Source organism: Ambystoma mexicanum, chromosome 1q, assembly GCF_040938575.1.
Source record: "Ambystoma mexicanum isolate Mex_15411 chromosome 1q, UKY_AmexF1_1, whole genome shotgun sequence".
NCBI lineage: Eukaryota > Metazoa > Chordata > Amphibia > Caudata > Ambystomatidae > Ambystoma > Ambystoma mexicanum.
The window spans coordinates 417,511,402-417,523,739 of NC_090922.1; the positions used below are offsets into that span (position 1 = coordinate 417,511,402).

General features: G+C 44.5%; 1 protein-coding gene across 1 annotated transcript in view; it reads left to right on the top strand.

The window, feature by feature from the left end:
- The window catches only part of SLC6A2 (solute carrier family 6 member 2), a 1,124,598-nt gene that overhangs the window by 282,253 nt on the left and 830,007 nt on the right, over positions 1-12,338 (top strand). The window lies entirely within an intron of this gene.

A 12,338-nucleotide genomic window follows, 5' to 3' on the forward strand; every position in this document is an offset into this window, starting at 1 on the left:
AGGGGGCAATTGAGGGCTAATGAGGCACGGGCTGGAGCAAAAGGAAGTTGATGGAGACAGAACATTAGCTGAGCCAGCAATACTCTGTAGGCCAATGTGATCAGGGCGGCGGACACCAATCTTCCGAACGGCAGCTGATCTGGTTCCTGGTGGATGGGAAACAGGAGAGAGTCCCATTGGAAGAAGCCCTAGTTATGGATCGGTATACCACAAAGATCATTGGGCCTCATTCTAAGTCGGCCCGTCTGGTAAAGAAGTGCTGGTATTCATGGATACCGGCACTTTAACGGACTGGCCGACTACAGGTTTGACAGTGGGGCATCTGAGTTACCTCCAGCTAAAAGCTGGACGTAAGGCATGTGCCCCACCGGCAAAAAGTCGTCATTACTGGCACTGGTATTGCCGGTGCCAGTAATGGCAGCAAATCCCCGATAAACTCTGTCACTATGGAACTCGGAATCTGGTGGCTGTGCCGCTGGATCAGTAATGTGGTCTTCCCTGCATTTGAGATGTAGTTGTCTGGGGTGGGGCAGGAGGGTGGCAGAAGGTGAGCCATGGGAGCCTGCAGGGGTGTCCCCCTACAAAAGAGAAGGGGGAGGGAGGAGAACAGACACAGATATGTATTTTGTGGGGAAACACATGGATCCCTGAAATACAACCCAATATTCTTCAAGGCCCTGCCATTAAGATGCCTGACATGCAGATAATGCCTTCCCGTTGCGTGTTACAGCCTCACGTGCCAGAAATAGACATAATATGTCAGGTGCAGCCTGTGACATCCAGGTGCTGCCAGCATATGCAGAGAGTTGTCTCATATTACTCAGAAAGGCCATCTAATGCCAGTTCTTGTCCAGTATCACTTGAATAGTAAACATAAGTAACATGCATCAACAAAGGTACAGTGCTGTCATCTGGCAAGTGCAGTTGGACATGCCTCAGACATGCCATCCAATGTCATCTAATAGCTCAGGTGTATGATATAGTCACCATATGTATTGTGCAGACTTATACGCCCAGTTGCTGCCATAATAGTCAGCCTCAAACGCCCCATTAATGATATCCAGTGGGAGTTAATATCTTTCATGGCACAATCACTAAAAGTACCATTTTAATAACCGTGTTTCACACATGGAAGAGAGATGGAAAACCAGTGTTTTTGATGTGTACATGTTTCTATTACACAGTTAGCTTTAGCTTTCATTGGGTGCCATTCATGGAAGCAACTGGAAATGTGAGGGTGCGTATACCATTCAGCGGGTCATTGAACAAGCCGTGGAGTGCAAAGGTAATGTGTAAAAGCAAGGTGTTAGCCATTCAGGCATTCCTTTTACACTCCATAGCATTTTAGGCCCATTGGCGGCGGGGAGAAAGAGATCACATTGATTTCCGTCATTCTTTCCATCTCTTACTTTAAAGAGAATATGGTGTAACCCATACATGAGGTTTTCATGCAGGGTTTAAAAACCAATGGTATGAATTCCCAGGCAGTCCATTGGTTTTAGCACCTGACAAAAACTGGCGGATCCCACGGGAATCCATTGTAGATGACATCAGCAAAGAGTAACTTACAGGCGGTATTTATATTTTCTACAGGAACATCTACTATGGGATTGTAGGCTGGTGAGGCTGTTCTGGGGTGAGATTGGACGTATATGTGACAAAGTGATTGTTGGTCTCCCGGTCTTGGATTTTAGTGTGATCAAATTGGGGAGTGATGAGTCTTTGGATGATCTCACTCGGAGTGAGAAGAAGTGGTTTTTCAGAGGGGCAATGACTGGTAAACAAATTATCTTAAGGAACTGGAAGAATGCTTTGACATTAAATGTTGAGACATGGTTGTCTGAGATGCATGAATTGGCAAATATGGAGAGAGTGATGTATAGGAGACTTGATAAATTGGCTTTGCTTGAAAAAATATGGGCTAGATTTTTGCAGCTATTCTAACATTGTGGTTGCTGGGTGGGGGGGTGATTGAGAGATTTGTTTGATTTATTGGGGGTTTGTGGTATTGTATATCTCACTCTGTACATTGAACTGTGTAAAATGGTATGCTTTTCTTGTATTGTTTACCATGTTTTATTTGTTGTACATTGATTGTCTTGGGTTTTTGTTGTACATGTTGTGTAAATAAAGTTTCAACAAAAAAAAAACGGAGAGTAAACGTGAAGAGTAAAGGTGATGTCGCCTAGTTTACCCTTCACGACCCAACCAAACAGCACACATGTGCTGATGAATGTTGGAGGCCCCCTCCACGCAATTCACATTTTTTTGTAAAAGGCCGCCCTTTATGTCTTTTTCCTAATAATGCTTTTATTTCTTATTTGAGAGTAAAAATGCAAAAAGTGCAGCTCCATACATGTAAACTGCTAGCGATTTTCGAAAAGGAGGGCAGAAGCAGGAAGAGGGGATGCCCCTGTGCCTGCTGCTCTCATCTTACTTTTATCCATGAGAAACCACAGTACCCTAACTGTTGTGCGAGCCGGAATACACTAACCTGGAGTGCTGTCAGGATCGAAGCGGAAGATAGTAAGGAGCTCCCTGAACCCCCATGCCCTGAAAGGCGAGTAGCCGCAGGGAAACCCTCTGTGGAAGAAAGCCCTGACGAAGGTTCCTCGAAACTCCCACGGAGCAGGACCGGCGTGTATTCCGTTCCCACGGCACCAGCGGAGCAGCATCAATCAGTGAATGTTGAGGAAGGCGGAAGGTCAGAAAGAAGCAGGCAACAGCAGGAGCACTGAAGGGAACACACAGGACTAACACGTAAGGATATCAGGTAGGGAAAGACAGACAGAGTAGTATTCAGAAAGTACCCCAAAGAAGGGACAAGACTTTACAGTTAACTGTACAACGCATTTTACAGAATACATATGTAGTCCCACCCATCCTCCTTCACAGTAGTGGCCAACAAACAATAACAACAACCCTCCAACCATATCATCATACTTTTTTTTAATAGAAAGGTTATTTATTTGATGTACAGATTTAAAAATCTAAGAACCTTTCCGAAATGTGTTCATTTTAGATTGCTTTTCCTATTCCTATACATGATTATCCTCTCTATTGTAGACATTTGCTGTAAATCTCATAACCAAGCAGATATATTATAATATTTTTTTTACCAAAACATTGTGGTTGGCATTACAGAAACTTTGAACTGATACAAGTGCATGACTGTACAGTCAAAGAGACAAAGAGGACATGCCCCGCAACGTCACTAATAGTGGAAGAGACAAGAGCGAGAGAGAGCGAGAGAGAGAGAGAGAGAGAGAGAGAGAGAGAGAGAAAGAGAGAGGGAAAGCCAAATTTTGTTGACCCAGAGAAAGGGGCAGTACAAGACTGCACTGACAAAGAGACAGAGGGAGTGCAGATAACAATGCATCTCTTGCCAACAGAGAAAGAGACAGAGTAATAGAGTGCAAACAATGTGCAAAGACAAGGGGCCTCATTACGAGTGAGGCGGAACGGGTTAACGGGCTCCGCTAAAGGAGGCGGACCCGTTAAACCCATTCCGCCTCATTACAAGCTCCCCTCGCGGGACCCGGTAAGTAATGCCTGGTCAAACCAGGCGTCCTTACCGGGCCCCACGAGGGGAACAGGAGCAAATAATGGCCCGCTCATAATCGGCCCGTTGTTTGCACCCTCTCCCATTCCCATTGAGCCCTATGGGGGCTCAGATGGGAATGGGGAAGGTCCGGGCCCGGGTTCCTGGAGGGAGGAATTACCGGGCCCTCCAAACTCGGAATGGCCCAGTAATTCCCCATTCTGGGAACCCGGACCCGATTTCGGTGTCAGCCATGCCGCCAATAGCAGCATGGCTACCACCGAAGTCGTAATGAGGCCCAAAGTGTGTGAGAGAGATGACGGAAAGTGAAGGAGAGAGCGAAAGATAGGGAGCAAGCAGGGGAGAGCTAGATTTGTGTATGATACTAATACTAGTCAAACTAGTAGTAAAGAAACTTCCAAGAGGTTGTAAATGATAGAAATAGGCTGCTCTCTGAAGTATCTCACATAAATATGGTGTAAAAATACATCACACTATAAAGTGTGTAGACATATTTTATAAAGCTGGACTCAAGAACACATGCATTGTCTGCATTTGCATGACCACAGGCATGGCACGGATGAGTCACTGAATCAATGTGTGGTGATACCAGTTGGGCTAGGTCCAACCAAGTAATTATTTTTAATAACCCAACTCACAGGTAGCATACGATTGGACGAGGCAAACGTATTTTTATACCATTTGTAAAGCTCAGTTCCTAATCTCGTTATGCAGCAAGGCTAAAATTATCTTGCAAAATCAGGTGTCACAACAAGTAATGATACCACTCCTTAACTCCTGCCCTTGATTAAGTGGTACCTATCTATGCACCTGTCTCTTATGTACAACATTTGAGAAAATGTATTTCAAACTTTATTAATAACATATTACAAAAATCTACTCAATATAACGAATATCTAAAGAAACACACACAGTTAAAAACTGCTACAAAACTTTTTTGGTGGGTGTTAGTACTTGAGACAATAATTTGCTCATGTTCAGTACAAACACATTTCCGCAGCTTCCTTGTCATCACATTGTGCTGGTTGAGATCTACCACAGACACTTTGTATACATTAAAACTGTTGCTCCTAACACTCTCTTTTTATCACATATTGATACACAGTTCAGAAATCTGCGGAAACTGCTCCAGCACCACTGTACATCAAGTAGTGTTCATGCATCAAACTCCAGCCTATGGTCTATTAAGGACCACCCTTTTACAAGGAAAGTTCTTCTAGCTGTTGACACATCTGTGTTTCGGCCCATAATGTTCGAGGTCTCCCATACTGACACAGCAGCCCCTTTATTCCAGTCGGGCCTTCATCAGGAATATTAGTGCAAAGGACACATGAATTCTGAGCGAGGTGTGGGCAGCCGAGTGAGAACAAAGTAAAGTGGTAAAAAAAAAAAGTAAAGCCTGAACGAAGGACACATTTCAGAGGTTGTTACTGTGCTATTGTTTACTGAAATCTGTTAATCAATAGCCATTCATAGCATGGCTCTTTCTAATAACACTTCCCAGTATATCTAGCCCTTGGGAGCATAACATTATCAGAACATGAACTATAGAGCAAATTTTATCCTGCATGGACACCGATGGACAATGCCAAATCTCCACCTGCTCCAAGCCCCCAAACAGGAAAGGCTATGGGTGGCAGATCAGGATATAGTCGGCCTGAATATCAGCCGCCACTGAAAGGATTGAATGAAGGCATTCTGAAGAGGTATTGTGCACTCTTCAAAAAGCCACCTGGATCAGATTCCAAAAGGGGCGGACACATAAAATACTGCTTTGATGCAATCATCTGCGTTATCATATCCTGCCATATGTGTTACCTGGCATGTAGCACCCGCTTCTCAGTGAATAAAACCATGGAATGCTAAAATACTAAAAGCCAAATTTAATTTGAAATGGCGGCGTAAAAATGAAACTAAATGGCAATTCTAAGAGGGATGCGGAAGACGCATGAATGTACATTCAATTGGGTGAAATGTTTGTCATTCAGCAGACAATGTTTTCTACTTACATACATACCTCATATCAGGTTACTAGTTGCAAAAGAACCTTCTCCACTGCAGAAATAGTCTACCTCGTGTGTTAAATGCCGATCTAAAAATCCAACAACCCAAGCAAACAGGTTTATTAAGTTTCTGAATTGATGGACTTCAAATAATTATGAAAACACATTCTTAAGGTGGTGTTAGAACACTGAACATCATGTGAACCAGTTAGTTTCTTATGCAAGTCCCTCTAAAGAACTTGCAAAAAGGTCAATTTTAATTAGTACAATAATGGTGCAGAAGCACAGGTCTGACACAGTGGTGTTAAGCTTGTTATCAAAGCCTTTTATTGTAGAAATAAAGAAAAGGAAAAATCCATCTTGCCCTAATTCTTTGAGGGGTTGCCCTACCTCAACTAAAACACCAAGGACTCCGTCAGGATGTCTCGTTAAGTAATAAATCCACCTTCCTGGTCCAAACCCATTTCCGTCTCTTACACGTAGCAAATGAAAAACTTGGCATCTTCTTAATGCCAAGGGAGGCTTTTAAAGTTCAGTTTGTCATGCGAAAACAAAATGACTAAGTCCTTCAAGACAGTTCACAAGTATGAATTCCCAAATGTGGGATTAAGTCTGGTTCCGTAACCCACCAGACTTATTAATAGACATTTTCTTTCTTCTTCCAATTCAAAACTGTAGCAGCAAGTCTCGTGAACTGTCCTGTCAGACTTAACTATCAAGCTCTAGATTTCCAACACATGTCTCTTTCTCTTTCACATGAGTCGCAGACCCCTCTGGGTTCATTTGGGTTCTTCTCGTCTTGTTTCTTTCTTCTGTATGGCCCTCAGCCCCTTCAACATATATTTCTTTGCTCTTGTATGGGTCCCTGACCCCAGTGTTTGGCTTTTGTTGATCTTCCCCCACCTCATATTGGTCCCAGACCCTGGTGTGCTGCTTTTGGGTGCTCTCTACCCCAATTTTGTTCTCTAACCCACTGAACAGTCCTGGTGTTCTGTCCTGCCAGGTACTGTTTCCCTATGTGATGGCTTGCACAGTTGGTTTCAGTCTTTTTCATCTTGGTTTCCACTGGGTCCCTGACCTGTCTACTTCTCCATTGCCTTAGCGGTTCACTTGAGTTCCAGACACCTTTGTATTGGCTTCCCAGGATACTTGGGCAACTCTCCTGCCAAGTGTCTACTGATGCAACATGTCTATGGGCCTCATTACGACCCTGGCGGAAGACCATGGTGCTATTAGCACCATGGTCCATGCCGGTAAGTTAACGACTCCGTCTTGGAGAAAGGGGGAATTACCACCCCATTACAAGGTTGGCGGGGCGGTAATTCCCCCTTCCTCCATGGCCCTTCCCCATTCCCATTTTTGCCCCATAGGACTCAATGGGAATGGGGAAGGCGCTAAGTACGGTGACGCAAATTGCGGCACCGTAATTAGCACCAAGGTCCCTTTGCGGGTCCCTACTTTAACGGCTGGTCTATACCAGCCGTTAAGGTCGGGCCCCGCAAAGGGACCTCGTAGTTAGGTGCTAATAGGTTAACGGCGCTGCAGCCTTTTACGGTGCCGTTAACCCATTCATTAGTGCCTGGGTTGTAATGAGCCCCTATGTGACATTTTAGTCTCTCCCTTTTTGATGGTGTTAGGGTCCCTGACCCAATTACTTGGGCTTTGCCTCTGTGGTTCATTTGGGCACCAGAACACTTTGTATTGGCTTATCAGGGGACTTGGTATACCCTCCTGCCATGTGTCTATGGATGCATCATATGTCTGTGTCTTTATAATAAGGTTGGCGTCCTAACCCATATTTTACCATATGCTTTAACTTGTGTCGGGTCCCTGACCCTCTTTTGGCTCCCCTTGCTCGGTTACTAGCCCCTCTCAAGAACCCAAGCAGCACCTGCACCTTGGTTTTGAACGTTTTATGCGTGGCGTCCACCTCAGGCTTCTCCGGCTCTATGGGTGAGTTTCTGCTCTGCTCTCGTCCGTGTCCCTGCTCCATCTTCAGCGATTCAAGTTGTGCAGATTTACCCAAGGAGATGTCCCAAGTCCTCCATGGACTTGGCTTCTGTTTGCTTTCTCGTGGCCTGCCAGATCTTGTTAGCACCCTTAGAGACAGCATCCCAGCCCCCAGCTGGTTCCTGTGCTTCTCTATTTTCCACATTCGAAGTTGGCTCTGGGTTCCTCTGGGGCTGGCTTGGTGAGTGACGTTGTCCCTCTTCTAATTTGTACTCAGCGTAACCAAAAGACAGTCTCCAGCAACTAGCCTGCGTGTGATGGCTCCCATAGGTGTTCTTCATTACTCCATCCTTCCTCCTCTTCACAGTACTGAACCGATGATCATCACAAAGTTCAGTAGAACTATTTCTCATCTCAGTACTTTCCTGGGACTTGATTTCCTCAGTACTACAAACATAGATAGAGGTGTGGGGGACCATCGTGTACTGAGTGGGGTGAAAGGAAGGAGGTGACAGAAATGAGGGAGGGGAGTACTGTGTTCTCCCAAGGTGAATGTCACTGGCCCCATGGAGGGCATCCCTCCCTATTAGATACACCCAGTAAGCGACATCCCCAGGGGGGACTATCAGGTAGCGGCCCCACCTCCCTGGCCTCATGGGAAGGCCTCCCCAGTGGAAGCAGTGACAATACCCTGGGATTCGTCACAGTACTTGCAAATATAGGCTGCAGTCAAATACCCAGAATACAGATAAAATAAGTTCAGTGTCTCTGGCCGCGTTTATCTTTTAACTCCTACTAGGTGAATGACTGGGGCTGCTTCTGTTCTGTGAGTGAGTACTGGACTTGCAAAGGTGGCTTTGGTGTTTCTTTGGTTCATCTTCTTTTTGACTGCTTCAGAATCTCATATGTCTTCTTGTATTGAGCCATCATCATAGCATTTATTTAAGGGCACTTTGTTCCAAATAGCATTAGTAAGAAATGTTTTTTGTCACAAACCAACGGACACTTGATTGAGCCCATTGGAGCCATACTCTCACCTCTCGTTGTCCAACTCCTTGACTTTGTTAGAAACCTGTCAATAGGTTTTCTCTCTAGATCCTCCTCTTCTAAATCTGTGGGTGCTTCCATTTTCAAGTGCACTTAGCCAACAGCCAGAGGTAGCTTCTTTGCTACTTCAGAAATCAGCTGTTCCCTCACCCCTCCTATTTGGTTATCTGATGAGTCTGACTGTGAAATGGTGGTTGACAGCTGCAATCGCTAGTGACTAGTTTCCATTACTATTGAAGGATTTTCATACTTGAAAAAACATGGAGGAAACACTACGACCCACAATACAAGTTTTCCCATCAAAGACAGATCTCTACTACAAAGTAGAAATCCTCAAAGCACAGAAACATTACTATTCCGGAAAATCAATAATGCACCTCCTCCAGGGAAATAACTTTACCAAATCATTAATGAAAATCCACTTCCTATCGCAAACTTCTTTCACCTACCCAAAAATAATGTGAAGATATCACAAACCATTTTAGAAGCAAAATACTAAACATGCAACAAGCCATCAATGGTCCCAGGAGGATAGCTCAGCGGCAGCGTGCTCGACTTGGAAACAAGATGACACGGAGCAACACAGGTTCAATCCCTGGGTCCGTGCTTAGAAACCTCTGGGTATTAAGCGTGTTATAAATAACCTATCATACCATATCATATCAATGCTGCAATATGGAATGGAATTGAAGCAACATTCAAAACCTGGTCAATGACATTCAACCTACAACCCCACCAAACAGCTTTAAACCAACATCTGAATCAGACAAAATGTGTGATCTTAGCAACAAATATTGCTCTCTGATTGACCCTTCCCCCCCCAAATATCGAAAAAGAGATTCTTAACAAGGAATCATCAGCTTTCTAGTTTTGCAAATTAATGAACTGCTCCAATTGAAACAGGAATTATAGCAAAAGCTTTCAAGACTGCCTACATAACACTGTTTCTAAAATGCACCACTGTAGACCCAGACAACCTTTCCAGCTACCTCAAACATACTTTTCCCAGACAGAAATTCTATAGAGCTATGTATAAAGCCAAATTCTGGAGCATGTAAAGTATGATAACTTAACAGATTGCTTCCAAGTCAGTTTTAGGCTTATGAAAGGCACTGATTCAGCAGTAGTTTGCATTTGGGACGATCACAAAATTGGAGTCTTGAAGAAGCCAGACTCCATGATGCGACTCTACAATAGATGATACCACTCCCAACTAACAGGACAGACATTACTTGGCTCTCACCCTTTTACTTTGAACACACAACCCATTGCCTGTGAAGTTCCACAGGGATCGAGTCTCTCACTGCGCCTCTTCAACATTTTCAACATCTTTTAATTCCCTTTGATGAAGATCATACAACCTTATGGGCTCACCTGTTACAACTACCTGGGTGAATCGCAAACCATATACAAAATGACAGAAAACAGGAACTTGAGTACCACCCTCAGCAACTGCCTCACGTAAAAGAGTGAATGAATGATGGCCAACTACCTCAAACTCAATCAATCAAAACAGAAATAACAATAGTTTCACCTCACGCCGTACCAGAAACACCACTTCCATGGCTTTTGGAAATAGGGAACTGCCCTAAACCATCTAAAATGATCAGGAACTGCAACATGGACTCACGCTGGAACCCCAAGTCAACGGAATAGTCAAAAAGTGCTTCGACCATCTTGGCTCTATCTGATGGATTATACCCTACCTCTGTTTCGCACACAAAGCACCAGCCATCATTTCCCTGATTCGTTCAAGAATCGACTGTGCAAATAGCATTTAACTAGGGATCACAAAACAATTTATCAGATCCAAAACACATCAGCTAGACGACTACTCAGACTCAACAGGAGGAAACACATAATATCAGCTCTCAGAGCACTCCACTGGCTACACATCAAAAATAGTATCCATTGCAAGGCCGTTTCCATTGCCCACAGAGCACTTGACGTTCAAAGAGCAGAATTGCTCCAAAAATAAATCTCACTCTACCAATCAACTGGAGACCCTTTCCATTATGGTGGCCAAACACTTGAATGTGCTACCAAGACAAACCGTACCCCACAGGACCACCTGAAATTCATGAACATTTTTAAACACCTGTCTCATAAATTCCTAACAGGGATGTTTAACCTATACCCACCAAACTGCTGAAACAACACTTCTCAATAGTTTGACTTTTACAAGCAGACACTACCTTAGTAACCAGATCCAGTCCGCACAGCATTCAGGAAAGTATAATGATTAAAAGCACCGCCAAAAACCCTAAGTGAGTGACTTCCCCGTCTCCCAAAATATGCAAACCTCTACACAGGACATGAACCAACTACTAAAGCCAAATGCCTCTCACCATAACACAACTGACTGCAGGATCAATGATTTCGGAGTTCAAGCTGAGTTCAGTCTGCAGCAGTGAGGACAGCAGTGAGGACTGGTGAGAGGAGCTGCAGCTATGGTGTGTGAACTTTGTTTTTGTTCTTGGGTTGGTGTGACTTTAAGAAAAACAACCCCAACCTCCTTTAAAAAATCCTGGAAAGCGCGGAGCGCTAGCAGAGTTCGAGCTGAGTTCAGTCTGCAGCAGTCCGCAGCTGACAGCAGATTAGCAGGTAAGAGGAACGTTTTGACAGTCACTGGGCCGCTGACGCGCATGAAATCAAAACAAGCCCTAACATCTCTCTCCTGTATAATGTCTGATAACACACTGCACTTGGAAACTGAGAACGAGATGGGAACGAGATGGGAACGGGGATGCCTGATGAATTGGACGAGCTGAGGGGGAATGTGTGTCCGAGCCTCTCTTGCAAGGATCCCTTGCTTCCATTAACTGCTCCGTGAGTCTCAAGCACAGCGTCAAAACAAATAACTACGGATAATCCATTGACATTGCCATTGCCATTGCCATTGAACACCGAAGACAAGTCATTAAATTCTGATGCAGGGGTGAACGCAAATCCTAACATGGCAGACAACGCCGCAACATTAATTCCAATGAGCATAATGCCATGCCCGCCACTGCGAAAATGTCCGGTTGACATAGAAAATGCGGAAGAGTGTTTGCCTCCATCGGCGGCGAGTGATTGCATAGCAAAACCTGTCAGTGAAAATGAGCTTTACAACAAACTGTCTGCCACAAGACGCGCCAGCCTGGGCTCCAGCACCGGCACCACTGCCGGCTACGTCGGCGTTGCAATTCCATCTGACAAAATCCCAAATGGATCCGTCACACACATTGATGGCTTGGAGGTGATTGAAATAAACGCTGGAGCATTTCAATCGCCTTTTGCTGTGACGGACACTGAGCTGCTTGAATTGGACATGCCACGAGTGTCCCTTGACACAAACTTACTTAAATGTATCTTTCCTCATTCAACGGAAAGAAATTGTTATGTTGCGAGCACGAGTCAACAGAGAGAGAGGACTGTTTGTGAAGAAAATGGTGTTGGTATATCCAACTTGGAAACAAATAGGCATAGTAGAGAAACTAAATCGAAACAGCTACTAGGTGCCGATGCAGGGAGCAGTGGTAAGATTACCATGCCTCCTGGCCCCCCGCAGTCAAGCTATGGAACCAGTGTAGGTCACAAATGGTTTGATCTAGCCGGGCGGGAGGCAAGACTGACGAAAAGACTGCATGCAGATTTCAAAAAGATGAAAGCAAAACTGTCAGAAAGCTTCAACAAATCAAAAGATGGAAACAGCAGATATACAAATGCAGCCCCTAGCTCAGAGACGAATTTAACACCAGAAGCGAGAGTGGGAGATGCTGAACAGCATTGTC